This window comes from Eubalaena glacialis, chromosome 5, assembly GCF_028564815.1.
Source record: "Eubalaena glacialis isolate mEubGla1 chromosome 5, mEubGla1.1.hap2.+ XY, whole genome shotgun sequence".
NCBI classification, from domain to species: domain Eukaryota; kingdom Metazoa; phylum Chordata; class Mammalia; order Artiodactyla; family Balaenidae; genus Eubalaena; species Eubalaena glacialis.
In genome coordinates, this window is record NC_083720.1 from 154,458,509 (window position 1) to 154,479,976 (window position 21,468).

The 21,468-nt window shown below is 37.6% G+C and overlaps 1 protein-coding gene across 3 annotated transcripts in view; it reads right to left on the reverse strand.

The window, feature by feature from the left end:
* The window catches only part of GRIA2 (glutamate ionotropic receptor AMPA type subunit 2), a 171,236-nt gene that overhangs the window by 5,148 nt on the left and 144,620 nt on the right, over positions 1-21,468 (reverse strand). The window lies entirely within an intron of this gene.

Genomic DNA, 21,468 nt, shown 5'->3' on the forward strand with positions numbered 1-21,468 from the left:
GTTTCTTACCCATTAATAATATGTTGATCCTTTAATAATGTACCTAAACCACTCTTAAACCTATTTCTATTTCTAAACAATGCCCCTTCTTGAGATTATAGATTTAAAACTTCATTACCTAGTCAATCAGGCTTTCTCTCTGTCATGAAAATACATCTATGAGGGTGAAAGCTCCATCAGGACACCAACTAGGGAAATGTTAACCTCGTGACCATAGTGAATGGCACAATATCTTGCACATATAGGTTCATAATTAATGTATGCTAAGTGAATATTCTGGAATTGGTTAGAAAGAATAAGACCATTTTTTATTTATCTGCCTCTTTGCCTACTGGAGAAGATATTTATATTGTTTTATTCTCCTGTATTCTGCCCTCATGTTCTCTACCAAATTGGAAGATACTATAATATTTGTCTCTGAGTATATACCATGACATATTATTAAACTTCAAGATCTTTTTGTAATGTGAATTCCCACAAAAAACAAGTGATATTGGAACCAAGCAGAACCCTGTAGCTCATCGCCCCAACCCACCGCCAAGTACAAAGGTCCCTGCACGTCTCCTGCCTCTGGTCATAGAAAAGCTGAAGACTCCCAGGCCTCCCTGAGTCACAAACAGTGGCCTCGAGCAGTTAACGATCAGGACAACAGAGTCACAGACTCAGTGTCTGATGCACCTTTCTGAGTTGTTTTACAGACGCTGTAACTGCCACCAGCGGGAAAAAGCCAGACTGCAGCCATGACGTGAGCTACTCCAACTTGAGCAGTACTGAGTCTATGGCCAGCACCATTCCAAGAACTGGCCTCAAGAGAATGGGATTAACACGATTGCTCATAATAATCTATGTCTTGGTGGGCATCCAAATAATTGTAGCTTGCTCTGCCCACATATGTAAGTGGGCAACTAAAATTGTCAGGAAAGAGATGTTATATACTCATGTCGACATCTTCCACTCTGAATACAGCGCCCCATGTCAGCATGAAGAAGTTGCAGAAGATGGACCTTTGCCCCTGATCCCATAGAAATGGAACGATGTTTGACAGTGGGGAACTGAAAGCAGCTCTTTGCCCATTTCCTATTTACCCATTTCTGTCCCCCTCTGACCTTAAAAACCTAATTATAGGAACGAGATCACTAAGCGATGTAACTTAACTCCTGACTGATGCTCTCCTGAATGTACACCCCACCTTGCCCAACGTGTTAATTCTTTTCCTAGTTTAAAAGGAGGAAGAATGAAAAATTCAGCAGGTAAAAATGAGTAGCTCTCCACCCCCAACGGCTGCCCTAAGCAATCCTGCAGGCAGACCACGCAGGCAAGATAACGTCGGAGATCGTCAGCCAGCCTGCACGCCATGAAGGATGAAGCAGAACCCAACCTCCTGCCTCGATAATTCACTGAGATTCTTTCCCCATTTTTCCCTTGAAAACCTATCACGACTCAGCAGAATCTTCGGAGTTGGTCTCGGGACAAGAGAATGAGAATTCTTCATTCTTCTCCCCAGGTTGCTGGCTTTTCTGATCAACGCAGTTTTCTTACGACCAACACTTGCCTCTCTAACTATTGGCTTTTGAGTGGCGAGCAGCCGAACCTGAGTTTGGTAACAATATCAAAATGTTTCGGAACAAAATCATAGGCTGATAGATTTCAAAATGAAGTTACACAATTCTTTAAATAAAATCATCCATTAAATATGTCAATTATTCCAAGTTTGAAATATCAATTTTGGATCATTAAAATATTACATAAAATGTTTCATAAATATGGATGCTCTTCAGAGAAAATCCAAAAAATAGCAATGAAGTAAAAGGAAAAATCCAAATTAAACTCAAGATAACTTCTCTTTAAAGCCTACAGTTTTGAGAGGACATTTAAATGACGTGAGTCATGTCAAAGCTAATATTCACTAGGTGAAGGAAAATGTCCTATTTCATTCATAAATGCTTTCCCATTAGTTTAAATGTATTTCTCAATGTATGAATAGAATATTCTTTCTAAAGAGTAAAGGCTTTTAACAAGCAATCTAGGAAAAACATGCACACAGCTACATAGTGTTTTGATTAAGTTACTCCATCTCTGTCTCAGTGGTTTTTGTCTCACTTGGAAGATAAGCAAGTTCTGACGTGTTAATCTAGACCTACAAAGTACAAGCTTCTATTAAGTTAAATCAGTCACTGTTAATAATCAGGCTTCACACATATTATAACATGGCATTTTAACTGAGCAGGAGTTAATGATATAATTGTGGATTAATAAAATCTACAAATTATCTAAGATCTGAAAATACGCATTGCTGATTTGCATAAAACTGAAAGGAATTTTTTCATAGGTCAGAATTTTTGTAAGTTATACATTTTTTTCACAATGGGTTAATTCATTTGTCTCCCAGGTGTTAGTTTACTGTTTACTTTCTTAACAAAGTTAGTGAAATGTATTCATAACCATATCTGTTCAACAATATTTGTTTGAACAGATTTGGCCAAAGGTGTGCAAGTACAGTAATTCACAAATACAATTCTGTTATGTTGAAAACTATCATCCATTAGGACAAGGCATTCATTGATTTGAACTTTCTAGCTGCCTTCAAAAAAAGAATAGGAAAAATCAGACTACATTTTGTACTGAGAGACAGTTCAAGGGATTTGTGTTTAATTTCTATTCACAATATCAGAAAAGTTATTAGTCTGAACTAAATAACTAAACAGGTGATGCCTAGAAATCCTGTTCTCCAAAACCACAGCAATCAAAAAAGTAACCTGCAGGAAAGCAATCCAAAGGCAAAGTGAAATTCTCCCCTAGGTTTCCCATCCAAGAGCCTGAATGATAATTTATCATTATTTTATTGCCAAGACAGTTTAAGTGACAATGTTTAATTTCACCTAATCTGCAAGTTAATGGTCTGATACACTGGGAAACACACTACAGTCTTCAGCCTCTTGACCACTTGTTTCTTAGAATATATTTACAAATAGACTAAAATGAAGAAAAAAAAACAGGGATTTTTTTCCTGGGTTAATAATAATCCCATGCACAAAAAATAGAACTTCCTATTAATATTCCGTATTTCAGCAATTCAAATTACAGACATTATTCTACATCAAAAGCATCCAGAAAATTTGGGCAACTGTCTGAAAAATGCAAGTCACATACTGATCGAATGGATTCAATCAGCCTCTTTGTGCGGACTTCAAAAATGAGCGCCAGGCAATGATGATCACTCCCCTCATAAGCAGTGTCTAAATTTGACCATGTGTTAGGACAGCAGACGAGGGAACACAAGCAAACCATTCTGACCTTTTAAGTAAACCACATACTTTTCTATCATTTGTGATACTAGTCTGAGTTCTTGTCCTGAGAGAAGACAATGATGCGATGAAGAAGGAAAATGAAGGGCTGGGACACTGGTTTCCAATCTCTGTTTCCAAGATGGCAAGTTCCAAGATGGCCCTAGGTAAAAGTTCTAAGTCTTTCTCAGGATCATTACAATGTCCTTTCCTACCTCTCCGCAAATCTAAGTCTCCACCACAGCTAAGCCAAGGAACACTGTACTTTCTAAGTTTACATATTAAATCAAGGAAACTACTCTTTCAGGACGTAGGATAAAATGAAGTGAATTTCTTCAGGATGGCATCTGCCATCACATTTTGATGAAGAGATAAGTGGCACTTTGTTAAGAGGAGATAAATCACAGCTTGGTCAAGACAACACTGATTATCTTGTGTTTCTTAAGGAGTCAAGGCTCTTTGAACATGGCTATTCAATTCCCTTCCTATACTTTGATATGATATTAGTCACAGGGATATCAATTTGACTAATATTTCATAGAAAATAATTTTAATATTTCCTCAGAGAGAAAATATACCCATTGTCTAGTACTGTTGGGGAAAAGTTCTATGTAAAGTAAACACACCCAATATAATTATATCTAACAAAACGATGGCTGCTTTTCTTGTGAAAGAAGCCAACAGTCATTGTAATTTAATGTTATTTTTTCCTCATATACAGTAATACAGGCATTAATTTCTCTACCAGCTAAATAAGCCTTTTCCCTGTTGGAAAAAGCGACTTTTTAAAGGAAATGGTTATTATCCTTATGAGACATATACATGTTTTCAAGAGTTAAGAAAATACTGGTGCTGCCTGGCAGACATTCCTTACTGCTTAGTCTATTAACTCTTACACAGTTCAATTTCCAAAAAAACAAAAAAACAAAACAAAATGAAGTAAACAAAAAAACCTTATTTACCCACTAATTTCTAATAAAATATTGAATACCTTCTCACAATGTCAAGCAGAACATTTTTTGCTAGCATGGGAGTTCTAAATGATTTCCAAATACGAATGATGTCCAAAGGTTCTAAACAGAGATTCCTGAATGGCTGATATGACTTTAGCCCAGGGGTAAGTTTATAAAGTTGTTGGAGCCCCACTCCCCATTATAATAATTTTTAGATCTCACTTTCACTTTGAACATTAATAGAGACACTTTTCATGAAAACCTCTCTTTTCTTTCTAGGAAAATTACAATGTCTGAGATAGTATAACAACTAATAAGAAGGTAATTCTATCTGTGGGTGAAAAACCTTGACCTAGAGCCTCCTGAATGTGAAGATTAGAGAGTCATTAATAACCTGTGAATAAATAACCTATATTTTCTAAGCCATTTGGTTGACAGTCTATAAAAACGTGTACTTAAGACAAAAGAGAACTGCCCTTCCTTTTAGAATTTCATCATTTTTCCTGATTCTTTAGCCTTCCTGTGGAACTCATAGCAGGGCCCATCGCTTCATTCTAGATGTCAGCAGAAATTCACACTATCCCTGGAAACAACTACTTTTATCAGGCAAAAAAGAATTCCACAGTAGTGGGATTGCTGGGTCATATGGTAATTCTATTTTTAGTTTTTTAAGGAACCTCCATACTGTTCTCCATAGTGGCTGCATCAATTTACATTCCCACCAACAGTGCAAGAGGGTTTCCTTTCTCCACACCCTCTCCAGCATTTATTGTTTGTAGATATTTTGATGATGGCCATTCTGACCGGTGTGAGGTGATACCTCCCTGAGAAAACCATAATTCAAAAAGATACATGTACCCCAATGTTCACTGTAGCACTATTTACAATAGCCAAGACACGGAAGCAACCTAAAAGTCCATCGACAGAAGGATGGATAAAGAAGACGTAGTACATATATACAAATATTACTCAGCTATATAAAGGAAAGAAATAGGTCATTTGTAGAGATGTGGATGGACCTAGAGTCTATCATATAGAGTGAAGTAAGTCAGAAAGAGAAAAACAAATATTGTATATTAACGCATATATGTGGAATCTAGAAAAATGGTACAGATGAACCTATTTGCAGGGCAGGAATAGAGATGTAGACATAGAGAATGGACATGTGGACACAGCGGGGGAAGGGGAGGGTGGGATGAATTGAGAGATTAGGATTGACATAAATACACTACCATGTGTAAAACAGATAGCTAGTGGGAAGCTTCTGTATAGCACAGGGAGCTCAGCTCGGTGCTCTGTGATGACCTAGGTGGGTGGGATGGGAGGGGGAGGAGGGCGGTCCAAGAGGGAGGGGGGGTATGTATACATATAGCTGAATCGCTTCGTTGTACGGCAGAAACTAACACAGTTATAAAGCAAATTATAAAGTAAATCAATTGTATTCCAATAAAAATAATTAAAAGCCAAAAAAAAAAAAAAGAATTCCACATAGGTTTCATTCTGTTATTCTTTGCTGTTTACAGATAAGCCATCGCTACACAAATTCGTCTGTGCTTCAGAGTTATAGTCACTTATTTGAGATCAAAATTTTAAAAATCCACAAGCATACACTGGAATTTTAATTTTCTGTAGTAAGGTTCCCCCCGAGTAGAGCGCATCTGTTGTTCATCTTCTATTCAGATGTAATTTCCAACATAAACAACATATAGTCAAATTGAATCGAGGAAATCTTAATATTTTGAATTGAGTGTCTCTTGTCACTTTCTGTGTTGTGCATCACTAGAAGTCTTCACAGCCCCGTATCTCTCTGGATGAAGCTAAATTATATAATACTGACTTGGAAAACTTCATCTTTCTATAGTTTTCTTTACTATGTATATTAAATATGAATGGTATTTAAACATCAAAGATTATAAAATTACTTTTGTGAAACTCTTACAAAACAAGTTGTAGGAGGAGAAAAGCCTGTGGCCTTGGTACACAGTCCTGGAGAGAAGTGAAGAGGTCAGTGAAGGAAAGAACCGAATGGTTAGCAGAATAAGAGAAATGTGAAAAAGCATTGGGATTTCATGAACTAAGGGAGGAAAACGTACCAAAAGAATTTGCACAGTGGTATTAAACATGGCATCATTTATACAAAGCATGAAACACACACACAAAACAGTTCAACATGGCAAGAATGGCATTAAGTGACTCTTTTTAGGGAGGTTATTTTCAAAGTTCTAAGGGAGGTCAGATTTGAAAGAATGAAGGAGAGAGTGGCTGGAATGGAAAAAGGGGCCTTAGGAAGCAAATTTATAAATTTATCAGCTAAAGGAAAGGAAGAAGAAAAAATGAAGATAAAGGAAAGTACTGTCCCAAGAAGGACTTTACAACATTGAGGAACATCTAAACATAGATTGAAGGCCAGGGAGAAGTAGAAAGAAAGACTGTGGAGACAGAAAGACTAAAGACATAATTCGGGTATCAATTTTAGAGCAACATCTTTGATAATTAGAAAGAGAGGCTGTCAAAGGCCATGATGGGGATATTAGCTTTACAGACAAAGGCACAACTATTCCTCTGACTGGTAGGATAAAAATCTGAAGAATAAATTACACTGGCAAATAGAAGATCTAAATCTTCTTTTATGCCTTTGTCCAACACTAGAAGTGGTTTTGTTTTAATGCGATTCCCCCAGTAAAAACCACCCCTTGTAATGAAAATTTTGAAGTAGAACATTACTTATCTCCTCAACATACTTGAATAGTATTTGATTTAGGTTACTTAGAAGAGAGTACAATACTTAAGACATAAATCCATTGTTGTCCTCATTTCAAGGGGCTTTAATTGCTAACACTAACACAAGACTTTGGAAGGTGGTAGTCCCACAGCATACATACCAAGGAAACATTGTATTTATATTCCAATACGTAAATTCATTTTTGAGGGTATAAGCTGAGAACATGCTGTAAAACATAAATAAAAGCAGTATAATAATAAAAAAGTGCTTTGAAACTTGGCTCTTATTTCATAGTTTTGATACTACTTTTTCACTTCATTTGCCAACAATAGCAACACAAAAATGAAAGAAAAAAAAAAAACCAAGAAAACCTAGAAAGTGTTCAGTATGTTAAGTATAATTGTCAGGTATGATAAAAATCCCTAGACCTCTTCTAAGTCTTTTTAAATCAGTTTTGCTAATGGAAGTTTATGTCATAAAAGTAAGACTATTTTTTAGGTTTTTCTTTAAATTTAAAAAGAAGTGCATTATTTTCCCTGATGGAAAAAAAAACCAAAAAACAAAAAACTGCAGCTACAGAAATGGTCCCTGCAAATTAAGGGGGAAGGGAAAATTAACAAGTTGTGTCATACAAATAAATATTTTTAGAGAATTTAATTCTATCAACTTAACACTTCTTACTCATCCTTTAGCTAAAAAACATGAGTTTTTGCTCATATATTGATTTTTTAATACAATCAAAAACCATACCATTTGCTTCATGTAAAAAAAAAATAGGAAACATTTGAATAAAGTCAATATGAATATTTTCTTAGACATTCCTTTGCTCGCTTAGTTTTAGTAAAATTTGATGTTTAACACTATAACTTCTTGGATTTAAAATAAAAGAAAAATTTATATTCAGAAATTGTCAATTCCTTGAAGTCACGAGTCAAGTCAGTGGGAAATATTTTTAGAATCATTAAAATCAGATGTCTGAAGTAATTATGAACATTTTATATGAAGTCTCACAGTATGTTTTTCTCTTTCTTATTAAAATGCAATATTTATAAATGATTGCAGTTAATAAAATATTTTACAGAAGTGTGGTTTGATTTGTTTGAGTTCATGAGGATTCTTCTATATGGGTAATATGTCATTTTAAATAAAACTAATTCTCCAATAATATTAACAAGATTCACCTTAAGCTATATTTCTAGCAATTTCTCAGTTTCTTAAAAATTGAACAAGTATTTATGAAAGCATATAACTAAAAGGATTTTTAACAGCTTAAAATTTTCGAAGGATTAGCACTGGAATGGACCTTAAAAATCACTTACTGTATTCCAAGCCGTTTATTTTAGAAGCAAAGACTCAGAGAGATTAAATAACTTGTCTAAATTAGCATAGTTTGTCAGCCCCAGAAGAGCCAAGACTACAGTCTGGATACTCAAATCTTCCATACATGTGTATATGCACTAAATCAGAAAAACACTGAAGAGTAGTATTCAGATAAGCAATGTTTTATTAAGAAGAAACAAATCACTTGACAATATTATAAAATTTAGAGAAATTCAGTTAAATATTTCTGTATAATTTATTAAAAAGTAAACTGAGGCTTAAATAAATTGGATTTGTGGCAGCATTTTAATCAACCAAAAGCAAGGCTAAGTTATGCCTCAGTGTTCCCGTTGGCATTTTGAAATTACTTTCAAATGTGAAAAATAGAGTCAGGTTAATGCATATATTATTAATAGAATCATATCCTTCTGATTATTTTCTGCTTGGAAAACGATGTCTTTAAATTTTAAAATGTAATTGGTATTTCCATACATTTTCGTTCCCTTACAAATGGTAAATGTCAGCACTAAAGTGTTCTACTAATACATCTTATTTATTACCCATATGTGCACACAGGCATACAATGTGAATTGATAAAGCAAGAGGAAGAGCAAGTGGTCCCCTATGGTCACGTCTTTTATTTTTAATAGGGTTACTCAATTAACCCGTTTAAGGTCTATAGTGAACAGATATCTTGAGTATCATCAATGTTTGACAAAATAGCTCATATTATCCTTGTGGATTAAATGGAGAGTTATGGTTATCAGAATTAGATGGGCTTATAATTAAAATATCAGTCACACCCAAAGAGTATTGGTTATTAATTAACATGCAAATACTGAGCTGAAGGGAAACTTTTGTTACAGCACTGATTCCATACATAGTCCCACTGTGTTCAGCGTTTCAGTCAATTTGGATGAATACATAAATGACAAATGCTTCAAAGTTTCAGATATTTATATAATAGATAACAGAATCAATATTTCAATTTTATGGGCTTGGGCAAATAAGCCAAAATCCAAGGTAAAATTTAACAAGGATGAAGACAATATCCGATGCGTGGTTTCAATCAACCGCATACTCACAGAATGAAAGACATGAGGCTAAACAAAATTCACCTTAAAATCACCCAGGTTTTCAGTAAGCAACACTCTTAGGGCAAGCTATTAGTATGCTACAGTTACCACAAAAGCTAATAGACTTGAGGGTTTTAAATGGAATCAAGTCTAGGTAACAGAGCTGTAACTTCAAGTACCCTGAGGGCCAAGAAGGAAATGTGAGTGAGTGGAACAGACTGGAAGGGGGTAGTATAGAATGGTGTGTCTGTAGTAACTGGAGAGTCATTCTCTAGCTAAAGGCATTCTTTGTTTTTTTTCCTCCTCTTAAAAAAAGAAAATGTAAACACTATGTTGCCAAAGAACACAAATGTTCAGGTTGAAATTGGTCTGAAATCTGAATTGTTAGATTCTGGCTAAAATCCTTTCTAGTTAGAAAAAGTCACACACCATGTCTAGACACCACACTTTAAGAATAATACTGGGAATTCCCTGGCTGTCCAGTGGTTAGGACTCCACATTCTCACTGCCGAGGGCCCAGGTTCAATCGCTGGTCGGGGAACCAAGATCCCACAAGCCACATGGTGGGAACGAAAAAAAAAAAAAGAATAATACTGAGAAACCTACATTTAAAAGGTAAAGATATAGAATGAAGGGTTTGAAAACATAATTCAGAATTCTTAGGCTGGGTAATGGGAAAATTTAAGGAAGAGATGATAGGTACTTTCATGTATTTGATTCATCTGTTTCATCATTATGAAAATGAAAGCAATTACTAAAGTCAGAATTAGGACCAGTATATGAAAATACTTAGGAGGCAAGTTTTAGTTCCAAAGATCTTGCTAAAAACTCTAACAATGAAAACTGCAACAAAGTGGAATTGGATGTTAGCCGTCTGAGAATACCAAGGATCAGAAATAAGTTCTTCTTCAATGTGGGATTTGCTCCTAAAACACGTTGATTGAACTTCCTTAACCTCAACAACAAGAATAGAGTGTTTTAAGTGTGGAATTTTTAAAGCAATTAAAAGATGTAGGCAATTACGGGCAAATTTGGGTTCTGTTGGCTCACTATTCTAATCTAAAAGGGTTTGCGATTTTTTGTTGTTGTTTTGAACACGTTTTCGGGGGAGCATAGTGGTTTTGAGAAACACCGCTCTACACCCTTTGCACTGTACCCTACAACAAGCTAATATTACTCTAGCAAATATTTCTACAGATCCCGCTGGAGGCTTCAGAGTGTTGTTTCAGCACTCTGAGGTTATAAAAAGAAAATAAGGAAGTCCCAATACAAGGACTCAATTTCTTCTAATAATTTTATTTAAGAAAATTGGATTTTAGGGGGGAAACTTTTAATGTGGCTAATATATTATAATCTAGTATTATAATACAGTTGACCCTTGAACAATTCAGGGGGTTAGTGGCACTGATTTTGATTTTTAAATAAGCAAACAAGCAAAAAATCTTGGAAGTTAAGGGAAGTAACATAAACAACGAAATGGTAGCAAAAGTTAGAGTACCCACGAAAATACAATTCATATACACGAGACATGTTGGGTCCCTTAGTTCATCAGTATCAGTGTAAATATCTTTCGTAAGTCAAAGATACAGTATTTTCTACCTTTCTTACTCTCAAATGTCACGTTACTAACCCAATTTGGGAAGTTTATTGTATTTTGAAATAAACATTTTAAAGACGCTGAAATAAATCATTCCGATAAAAAGATCAAAGTTATTTCATTATTAAGGTTTTGCCTTCCCTATAAAAGGATTTAGCTTAAGTCCTCATTCTTTGGCCATGCCAAGAATGAAACACTAGTAAGAAAACTAGTTGGAGGAACATGGTATAGGACAATGACTTTATACGTGAGTAACTTCATATATGTACGGGGATACTAGCCATGTTAAATGTAAACGATATTACATACATTAACTACAGTTGACCATTAAGCACCTAGGTTTGAACTATGAAGGTCCACTTGTTAGCAGATTGTTTTTCACTAAATGCGTACTACAGTACCACACGATCCGAGGATGGTTAAATCTGCAGATGCAGAACCTTGGATTCAGAGGGCAGACTGTAAAGTTATATGTGGATTTTCAACGGTGTGGGGTCGGAGCCACTAACCCTCTGAATTGTTCAAGGATCAGCTGTATATACTATACTATAATATACTAGCCACCTTAAAATTTCTATGCATTTATATGTATATATCAGCATAGATATTCATGCCTGTCTCTAATTTTATTTTAATACTAATATGCAAAATTTATATTTAATCTTAAGCAATATGTTTTTACGAAGCAACATCAACCGTAAGATTAGAAGTTCTTATAAATTTAAAATTTTAAATACTGCAAAACATTTCCTACTAACATAGGTTCTTTACTTAGTTTTTGTTTTTTGTGTGTGTCTTATCTAGGGGCAGGTTTTTTTTTTTTTTTCAATTATGTAAAAAAAAATACATGGTATGAAATCTACCTTTATAACAAATTTGTAAGTATACAATACAGTATTGTTAAGTACGTACACATTGTTGTACAGGAGATTTCTAGAACTTTTTCATTTTGAACGACTGAAACTTTTCCCATTGAAGACTCTCCATCGCCCCACCTCCAGCCCCTGGGGACCGCCATTCTCTTTTCTACTTCAGTGGGTGTGACTACTTCAGATGCCTCGTGTAAGTGGAATCTTACGGTATTTGTCCTTCCGTGACTTGCTTATTTCACTTAGCATGACACCCTCAAGGCTCATCCATATTGAAGCTCTTTTTTTTTAAGGCTGAATAATATTCCACTGAGTAATATACCACATTTTCCTTCTCTCTTCATCCATGGATGGACATTTAGGTTGTTTCCCTCTCTTGCCTATTGTGAATAACACTACAATGAATGTAGGAATGCAAATATCTCTTCAAGATGCTGATTTTAACTATTTTGGATAAATCTCCAGGAGTGGGATTGCTGAATCATGTGATGGTTCTATTTTTAACTTTTTGAGGAAACTCCACGCTGTTTAACATAGGGACTGCACATTTTGTATTCCCATCAACAGTGCACAAGAGTTTGAATTTCTACACATCCTTACCAACACCTGTATTTTTTTCTTTTTTTAAAAAATTTATTTATTTTTAGTTTATTTATTTTTGGCTGCGTTGGGTCTTCTTTGCTGCGCGCGGGCTTTCTCTAGTTGCGGTGAGCGGGGGTTACTCTTTGTTGCGGTGCACGGGCTTCTCATTGCGGTGGCTTCTCTTGTTGGGGAGCACGGGCTCTAGGTACGCAGGCTTCAGTAGTCGTGGCTCACGGGCTTCAGTAGTTGTGGCTCGTGGGCTCTAGAGCACAGGCTCAGTAGTTGTGGCGCACGGGCTTAGTTGCTCTGCGGCATGTGGGATCTTCCCGGACCAGGGCTCAAACCCGTGTCCCCTGCATTGGCAGGCGATTCTTAACCACTGTGCCTCCAGGGAAGTCCCTTTTTTCTTTTTTCTAATGGCCATCCTAAATGGTGTGGGGCACTATCTCATTGCGGTGTTGATTTGCATTTCCCTGATGATTAGTGGTATTGAGCATCTTTTCACATAACCTGCTGACCATTTGTTGGTCTTTCGAGAAATGTCCATTCAAGTCCTTTTCCAATTTTTTAATGAGGTTATTAGGTTTTTGCTATTGAGTTGTTAGATATTTTGCATATTTACCTTTATCAGATATATGGTTTCCAAATATGTTCCTCCTCTCCATAGTTTGCCTTTCCACTCTGTGGATTGTTTCCTTTGCTGCACAAAAGCTTTTGAATTTAATGCAGTCCACTGGTCTACTTTTGCTTTTGTCGCCTGTGCTCTTAGTGTCATAGCCAAGAAATCCTTGCCAGGACCAAAGTCCTGAAGCTTATCCCCTCTGTTTTCTTATAGAAGGTTTACTGTTTCAGATTTTGCTTTTAGATAGTTAATCCATTTTGAGTTGGTTTCTGTGTATGGGATAATACAAGTGTCCTATTTTGTCCTTTTACATATGGATATCCAGTTATCTCAACACTATCATTTCTCCACTGTGGAGTCTTGATGGCTTTGTCAAAGTTCACTTAAACATACATGCATGGGTTTATTTCTGGGATCTCTCTTCTGTTCCATTGGCCTATAAATATGTGTTTATGCCAGTGCCATAAAGTTTTGATTACTATACCTTTCTAAAATGTTTTGAAGTCAGGGAGTGTAAGGCTTCCAGCTGTGTTCTTGTTTCTCGAGACTGGTTTAGCTATTTCTGATTCTTTGCATTTCCTTATGAATTTTAGGAATGTTTTTCTATTTCTGCAAAAAAAAAAAGATTTGATTTTGATAGGGATTGCACTGAATCTTTAGATCACTTTGTGTAGTATGGACATTTTACAATATTAAGTCTTTTAATCCATGAACAGGGGATGTCTTTCCATTTATTGTGTCTTCTTTAATTTCTTTCAGCAATCTTTTGGAGTTTTCAGCATACAAGTCTTTTACCTCCTTGAATAAGTCTATTCTTAAGTATTATATTTTATTCTTTTTGATGCTGTTGTAAATGGGACTTTTTCTTAATTTTCTTTTCAGATTGTTCATTGTTAGTGTATAGAAGTGCAACTGGTATTTGTATATTGATTTTGTATCCTGCAAATTTACTAAATTTCTAACAGTTTTTTGTGGAATTCTTTGAGTTTTCTATATATAAGATCAAGTCATCTGTGAACAGAGATAATTTTACTTATTTTCCAATTTGGGTGCCTTTTATTTCTTTTTCTTGCCTAATTTCTCTGGCTAGAACTTTCAGTACTATGTTGAATAAAGGTGATAAGAGTAGGCATCCTTGTCTTGCTACTAATTTAGAAGAAAATGTTTCAGTTTCAACAATGAGTATGATGTCAGCCATGGGGTTCATATATGGACTTCATTATGTTGAGGTAATTTCTTTCTATTCCTAGTTTATTGAATGTTTATATCATGAAAGTGTGTTCAATTACATCAAATGCTTTTTCTGCATCTACTGAGATGATGATGTGATTTTTATTCTTTATTCTATTATTGTGATAATATCACACTGATTGATTTCCATAGGCTGAAACATCTTTGCATCTCAAAGATGAATGCCACTTGGTCATGGTGTATGATCCATTTAACTTTCTGTTGAATTTGGTTTGCTATTATTTTGCTGAGGATTTTTGCATCTATATTTATCTGGGATATTTGCCTGTAGTTTTCTTTTCTTGTAGTGTCTTTGTCTGGCATTTCTGGCCTTGTAAAATGAGTTTGGAAGTGTTCCCTCCTCTTCTATTTTTTGGAGGAATTTGAGAATTGTCATTAATTCTTCTTTAAATGTTTGGTAAAATTCTCCAGTGAAGCTGTCTGGTCAGTTACTTTTCTTTATTGGGAGTTTTTTGATTACTGATTCACTTTCCTTACTAGTATAGGTCTATTCAGATTTTCTATTTCTTCATGATACAAACTTAGTAGATTGTATGTTTCTAGAAATTTATCCATTTCTTCTAGGTTTTCCAGTTTTTCGGCATATACTCTTTCACAGTAGTCTCATTTATTTTTAAATTTCTGAGGCATTAGTTATAATGTCTTCCCTTTTATTTCTAATTTTATTTGAATCTTTTCTATTTTCTTCTTAATTATTCTCTACTCTTTTACTTCCCCCCTCACACTGTATGTTATAGATGCCACAAATTATTTTTTATATTGTGTATCCATTAACATATTTGTATAGTTATTTTTATATTTTTATATTTTAACCTCTATACCAGAATTAAAAGAGACTTACACGTCACTGTTATGGCATTTTAGTATTGTGTATTTATCTACATATGTACCTTTACCAGTGAGCTTTGTACTTACATATGCTTTTGTGTTTCTGTCTAGCATCCTTTCATTTTAACAAGAAGGACCTCCTTTAATATTTCCTGCAAGGCAGGTATAGTATTGATAATTTCTCTCAGCTTTAGTTTATCTGGGAAAGTCTTTATTTCTCCTCAATTTTTGAAGGAGATATATCATTCTTGGTTGACAGTATTTTTTTTTACTTTCAGCTCTTTGAATACATCCTCTCACTCCCTCTGACCTACAAGGTTTCTGCTGAAAAATCTACTAGGAGTCTTATGGGTGTTCATGTGTATGTGACAAGGCACACTTCTCTTGCTGTTTTCAAAATTCTCTCCTTGCCTTTGATATTTGACAATTTGATTGTAATGTTTTTCATTGTAAACTTATTTTGAGTTCCTCCTATTTAAGATTCTTTGTGTTTCATGAATCTGGATGCCCATTCCCCACCCCACCCCTAGATTTAGAAACAATTTTGACCATTATTCTTTAAATAAGCTTTCTGACCCTTTCTCTATCTCTTCTCATTCTGAAACTCCCATAATGTGTTTATTGATCCCCTTGACAGTATTCCATAAGCACCTTAGGCTTTCTTCACATTTTTCATTCTTTGTTTTTTATTGATCCTCTGGATATTTTCAAATGACTTGTCTTGAGTTTTCTGATTCTTTCTTCTGCTTGATCAAGTCTGATGTTAAATCCTTTAGTGAATTTTTAATTCTGTCATTGTAGTCTTCATCTCCAAAATTTGTTTGGTTCTTTTCCTTATATTTTTTACCTCTTCGTTAATATTCTCAGTTTGTTCATGCATCATTTTCCTGAGCTCTTTGAGCATTTTTGTAACAGTTATTTTGAATTCTTTGTCAGGTAATCCATGTATCTCCATTTTTTTAGGTTGGTTTATGGAGATTAATTTTTTTTCCTTGGGACACATTTTTCTGTGGTTGTTTTTCATGTGTCTTGTAAGCTTATGCTGGGATCTGTGCATTTTAAAAAACAGCCACCTCTCCCAGTCTTTATGGACCAACTTTGTACAGGGATAGACCTTCACCAATCAGCCGGGTTTCACATTCTAAAGGCCTCTCAAACATTTTCTGTGGATGTGTTTTCTTTGGACTTGTGTATGTGAACTCCCAATTAGAAGGATTTGCCAGTATCTTTTTTCCAAAGCTCATAATCTCTTGCTCCTTCGGTGTCTGTCTGTAGTATTGCAGGTTCTCTAGAGCTAGAATAAGCCTCCGAGCTCTTTTTTATTCTCAGTGGACCCCAGGCTTATAGAGTATGCTGGGCCCAAGTCAGGCAAGACAGAGGCAGTCCCCAAGGTACCCCACAAAGGGCCAGAACATTGCATGCACATGCCACTTTTTTCTTCACCCCCACAAGGGAGTGGCCACCCAGCTGTACTGGCTTCTCTCTGGTGGACCACAGGTCTCTGAAGCAGCAACAAACAATCATCTCCCCCTGTTCGCAGCAGCCCCCAGACATCTAGCATGTGCCAGGTCCCAGCAGCTCTCTGAAGCAGGCAAGACAGAAACCAGCCCCTCGAAAAGCCAAAGTAATGGATCTACACTCCAACTTGTTCCTTCCTTCCCAAAGGGAAGCTGGGAGTTGGGGGTTTTCCCCCAGTTTTCCCACACTGAGCTGGAGGGGAAGGTCTATGGTGAGTGTGTGCTAGGCCAAACCTTCACCTTTATTCTCAGCAGCCCCCAACCTGGTGCCATTTATAATGCTTAGATTCAGGCAAGGCAGAACCCAGTTCCTTTGAAAATTCAGAACCTGAAAATACAGTCAAGTCTTCTCTTTCTCTCCCTAGAGAGAAAAGCCAAGATCTGGGTGTTTCCTCCCGATGGTGGTATGCTGTGCCAGATAACTACAGCCAGCGAGGCCATGAATTTTCCTACAAGGTTTGACATGGCTGGTTTCACACTCACTGGGTTTGCAGGAGCCTCTTAACTGGTTTCTCACAAAGAGAATCAGTCAATGTATTGCTGCTGAGTCAGGGTCTCTGGGGGGAAAGAGGGTCTGGGTTTGTCCACTACCTTCTGACATCACCCCCTTGGCTCTTTGTTTCCTTGGATGCAATCTTAAAGATCACTTTTGGGGACCTTGACCATATCTGACATTGCTTGATTTCCCCAACTGCCATTTTTTTTTTCTAAAATCTCATTTCTCTGTGAACATAAGTAGCCACCTTCACTAGCAACTTGTTTTTGATCATCACTCAATATGTTATAGAGCAAAATTATATGATGGAAACGTGAAGTGTAAATTATACCAAGTTTTCCTTCAAATATCAAAAGTCTAATTAAGGAATTCTCAAGATTTTATCAACAATATTTATATTTAGTTCAGATTTTGATTCCAGTATATTTAAATGATTGCAAAATTCTATTTCTATTCTCTACAGAACTCTTTGACTGCATCTGTTACCATGGCAACTAGTGCAAAATATCCAACAAAGACAGGCATGATGATTCTTTTACTTAAACACAAAAATAAAGTGAATTGAACACTAAGTCATCTAAAGTACTTGCAGAGGTTTATACCGATATTTATCTTCTCCTACACATCTAAACAGAAATTTTAGAAGAGTTTTGAGATGAGAGACTAATCTCAAATTTCTTCTATTGTTTGAACCTTTGTGGCTGGAATAATTAGGCTCATGATCTGATGGTAATGTGAAAGGAGCACGGGAGCATTTTCTCTTTAATGTGGACAACGGCAGACAGCCTCCTGTAATTTGGTAAGAGTCAGATTATCCTTCCAGTGGATAATGTGAGTTCTCATCTCTCCTTTGAGTCACAGGGTGATCTCTAAATGAAGTGACCAGATGGACACAGACATTTGCTGAGAACGGCCATGCAAAGAGGACGAGGACCAAAATGGCATAGTTACTCTCAGAGAAGCTATCATGTTCCACAAGAATCATAATTCAGCAAGCAGACATACCCTTTTCTTTTTCCTTCCACAGCACTTTGATCCCAGAAAGGACCATTCAGTATGGACTCTCATACATTTATCTCTGAATTTGGAAACTGCTTAATGAAATGCAAGGTCTTTAAACTGATTTTAAAGGAAATGGCCAAGCCTTATAAAATTTTGACGTTTCTTTCACTGTTAAACCAGCCACTTTTAGCTGAAATGATAGAACACAGACATCCCCCAGGCAGCTTAACCTTAGCTTAAAGACTTAAGTAGCCTTAAGTCTTTAAGAATTCAATACTGGGGGGACCTTCAAGATGGCAGGAGAGTAAGACATTGAGATCACCTCCCTCCTCACAAATACATCGAAAATAAACCTACAAGTGGAACAACTCCTACAGAACACCTACTGAACGCTGGCAGAAGACCTCAGACCTCCCAAAAGGCAAGAAACTCCCCACGTACCTGGGTCGGGCAAAAGAAAAAGGAAAACAGAGACAAAAGAATAGGGACAGGACCTGCATCTCTGGGAGGGAGCTGTGAAGGAGGAAAAGCTTCCACACACTAGGAAGCCCCTTCACTTGTGGAGATGGGGGGGACGGGCGGGGGGGAAGCTTTGGAGCCACGGAGGAGAGCGCAGCAACAGGGGTGGGGAGGCAAAGCGGAGAGATTCCTGCACAGAGGATCGGTGCCGAGCAGCACTCACCAGCCCGAGAGGCTTGTCTGCTCACCCGCCGGGGCGGGCGGGGGCTGGGAGCTGAGGCTCGGGCTTCGGTCGGATCGCAGGGAGAGGACTGGGGTTGGCGGCGTGAACACAGACTGAAGGGGGTTAGTGCACCACAGCTAGCCGGCAGGGAGTCCCAGAAAAAGTCTGAACCTGCCTAAGAGGCAAGAGACCATTGTTTCGGGGCGCGCAAGGAGAGGGGATTCAGACCACTGCCTAAACGAGCTCCAGAGACGGGCGTGAGCCACGGCGATCAGCGCGGACCCCAGAGACGGGCATGAGACGCTAAGGCTGCTGCTGCCGCCACCAAGAAGCCTGTGTGTGAGCACAGGTCACTATCCACACCTCCCCTCCCGGGAGCCAGTGCAGCCCGCCACGGCCAGCGTCCCGTGATCCAGGGACAACTTCCCCGGGAGAACGCACGGTGCGCCTCCGGCTGCTGCAACGTCACACCGGCCTCTGCCGCCCCAAGTTCGCCTCGCACTCCGTACCCCTCCTTCCCCCCGGCCTGAGGGAGCCAGAGCCCCCGAATCATCTGCTCCTTTAACCCCGTCCTGTGTGAGTGGAGAACAGACGCCCTCAGGCGACCTACACGCAGAGGCGGGGCCAAATCCAAAGCTGAACCCCAGGAGCTGTGTGAACAAAGAAGAGAAAGGGAAATCTCTCCCAGCAGCCTCAGGAGCAGCAGATTAAATCCCTACAATGAACGTGATGTACCTGCATCTGCGGAATACCTGAATAGACAACGAATGTTCCCAAAATTGAGGCAGTGGACTTTAGGAGCAACTGTAGACTTGGGGTTTGCTTTCTGTGTTGAATTTGTTTCTGGTTTTATGTTTATCTTAGATTAGTTTTTAGTACTTATTATCATTGTGGATTTCTTTATTGGTTTGGTTGCTCTATATCTTTTTTTTTCTTCCTTTTTCCCTTTTTGTGAGTATGTGTATGCTTCTTTCTAGGATTTTGTCTGTTTAGGTTTGCTTTTACCATTTGTCCTAGGGTTCTGTCTTTGTTTTGTTTTGTTTTTTTCTTTCTTCCTTTTGTTATGAGCCAGGTGGCTGGCAGGGTCTTAGTGCTCTGGCCAGGTGTTGGGCCTGAGCATCTGAGGTGGGAGGGCCGAGTCCAGGACGCTGGACCACCAGAAACCTCCCAGCCCCACGTAATGTCAATCAGCGAGAGCTCTCCCAGAGATCTTCGCCTCAACACTATGACCCAGCTCCACCCAAAGGCCAGCAAGCTCCAGTGCTTGAGGCCCCATGCCAAACACCAAGCAAGACAGGAACACAACCCCACCCATTAGCAGAGAGGTTGCCTAAAGTCATACTAAGTTCACACACACACCAAAACACACCACCGGCTGGAGCCCTTCCCACAAGAAAGACAAGATACAGCCCCACCCACCAGAGCACAGGCACCAGTCCCCTCCACCAGGAAGTTTACACAAGCCACTGAACCAACCTCACCCACTGTGGGCAGACACCAAAAACATCGGGAACTACGAACCTGCAGCCTGCAAAAAGGAGACCCCAAACACACTAAGTTAAGAAAAATGAGAAGACAGAGAAACACACAGCACATGAAGGAGCAAGGTAAAAACCCACCAGACCAAACAAATGAAGAGGAAATAGGCAGTCTACCTGAAAAAGAATTCAGAGTAATGATGGTAAAGATGATCCAAAATCTTGGAAATAGAATGGAGAGAATACAAGAAATGTTTAACAAGGACCTAGAAGAACTACAGAGCAAACAAACAATGATGAACAACACATTTACATGTCATTTACAGATGACATGATACTATACATAGAGAATCCTAAAGATGCTACCAGAAAACTACTAGAGCTAATCAATGAATTTGGTAAAGTTGCAGAATACAAAATTAATGCACAGAAATCTCTTGCATTCCGATACACTAACGATGAAAAATCTGAAAGAGAAATTAAGGAAACACTCCCATTTACCATTGCAACAAAAAGAATGAAATACCTAGGAATAAGCCTACCTAAGAAGACAAAAGACCTGTATGCAGAAAACTATAAGACACTGATGAAAAAAATCAAAGACGATACAAACAGATGGAGAGATATACCATGTTCTCGGATTGGAAGAATCAACATTGTGAAAATGACTGTACTACCCAAAGAAATCTACAGATTCAATGCAATCCTTATCAAACTACCAATGGCATTCTTCACAGAATTAGAACAAAACATTTTACAATTTGTATGGAAACACAAAAGACCCCGAATAGCCAAAGCAATCTTGAGAAAGAAAAACAGAGTTGGAGGAATCAGGTTCCATGACTTCAAACTACACCACAAAGCTACAGTAATCAAGGCAGTATGGTACTGGCACAAAAACAGAAATATAGATCAGTGGTACAGGATAGAATGCCCAGAGATAAACCCACACACATATGGTCACCTTATTTTTGATAAAGGAGGCAAGAATATACAATGGAGAAAGGACAGCCTCTTCAATAAGTGGTGATGGGAAAACTGGACAGCTACATGTAAAAGAATGAAATTAGAACACTCCCTAACACCATACACAAAAATAAACTCAGAATGGATTAAAAACCTAAATGTAAGGCCAGACACTATAAAACTCTTAGAGGAAAACATAGGAAAAACACTCTTTGACATAAAC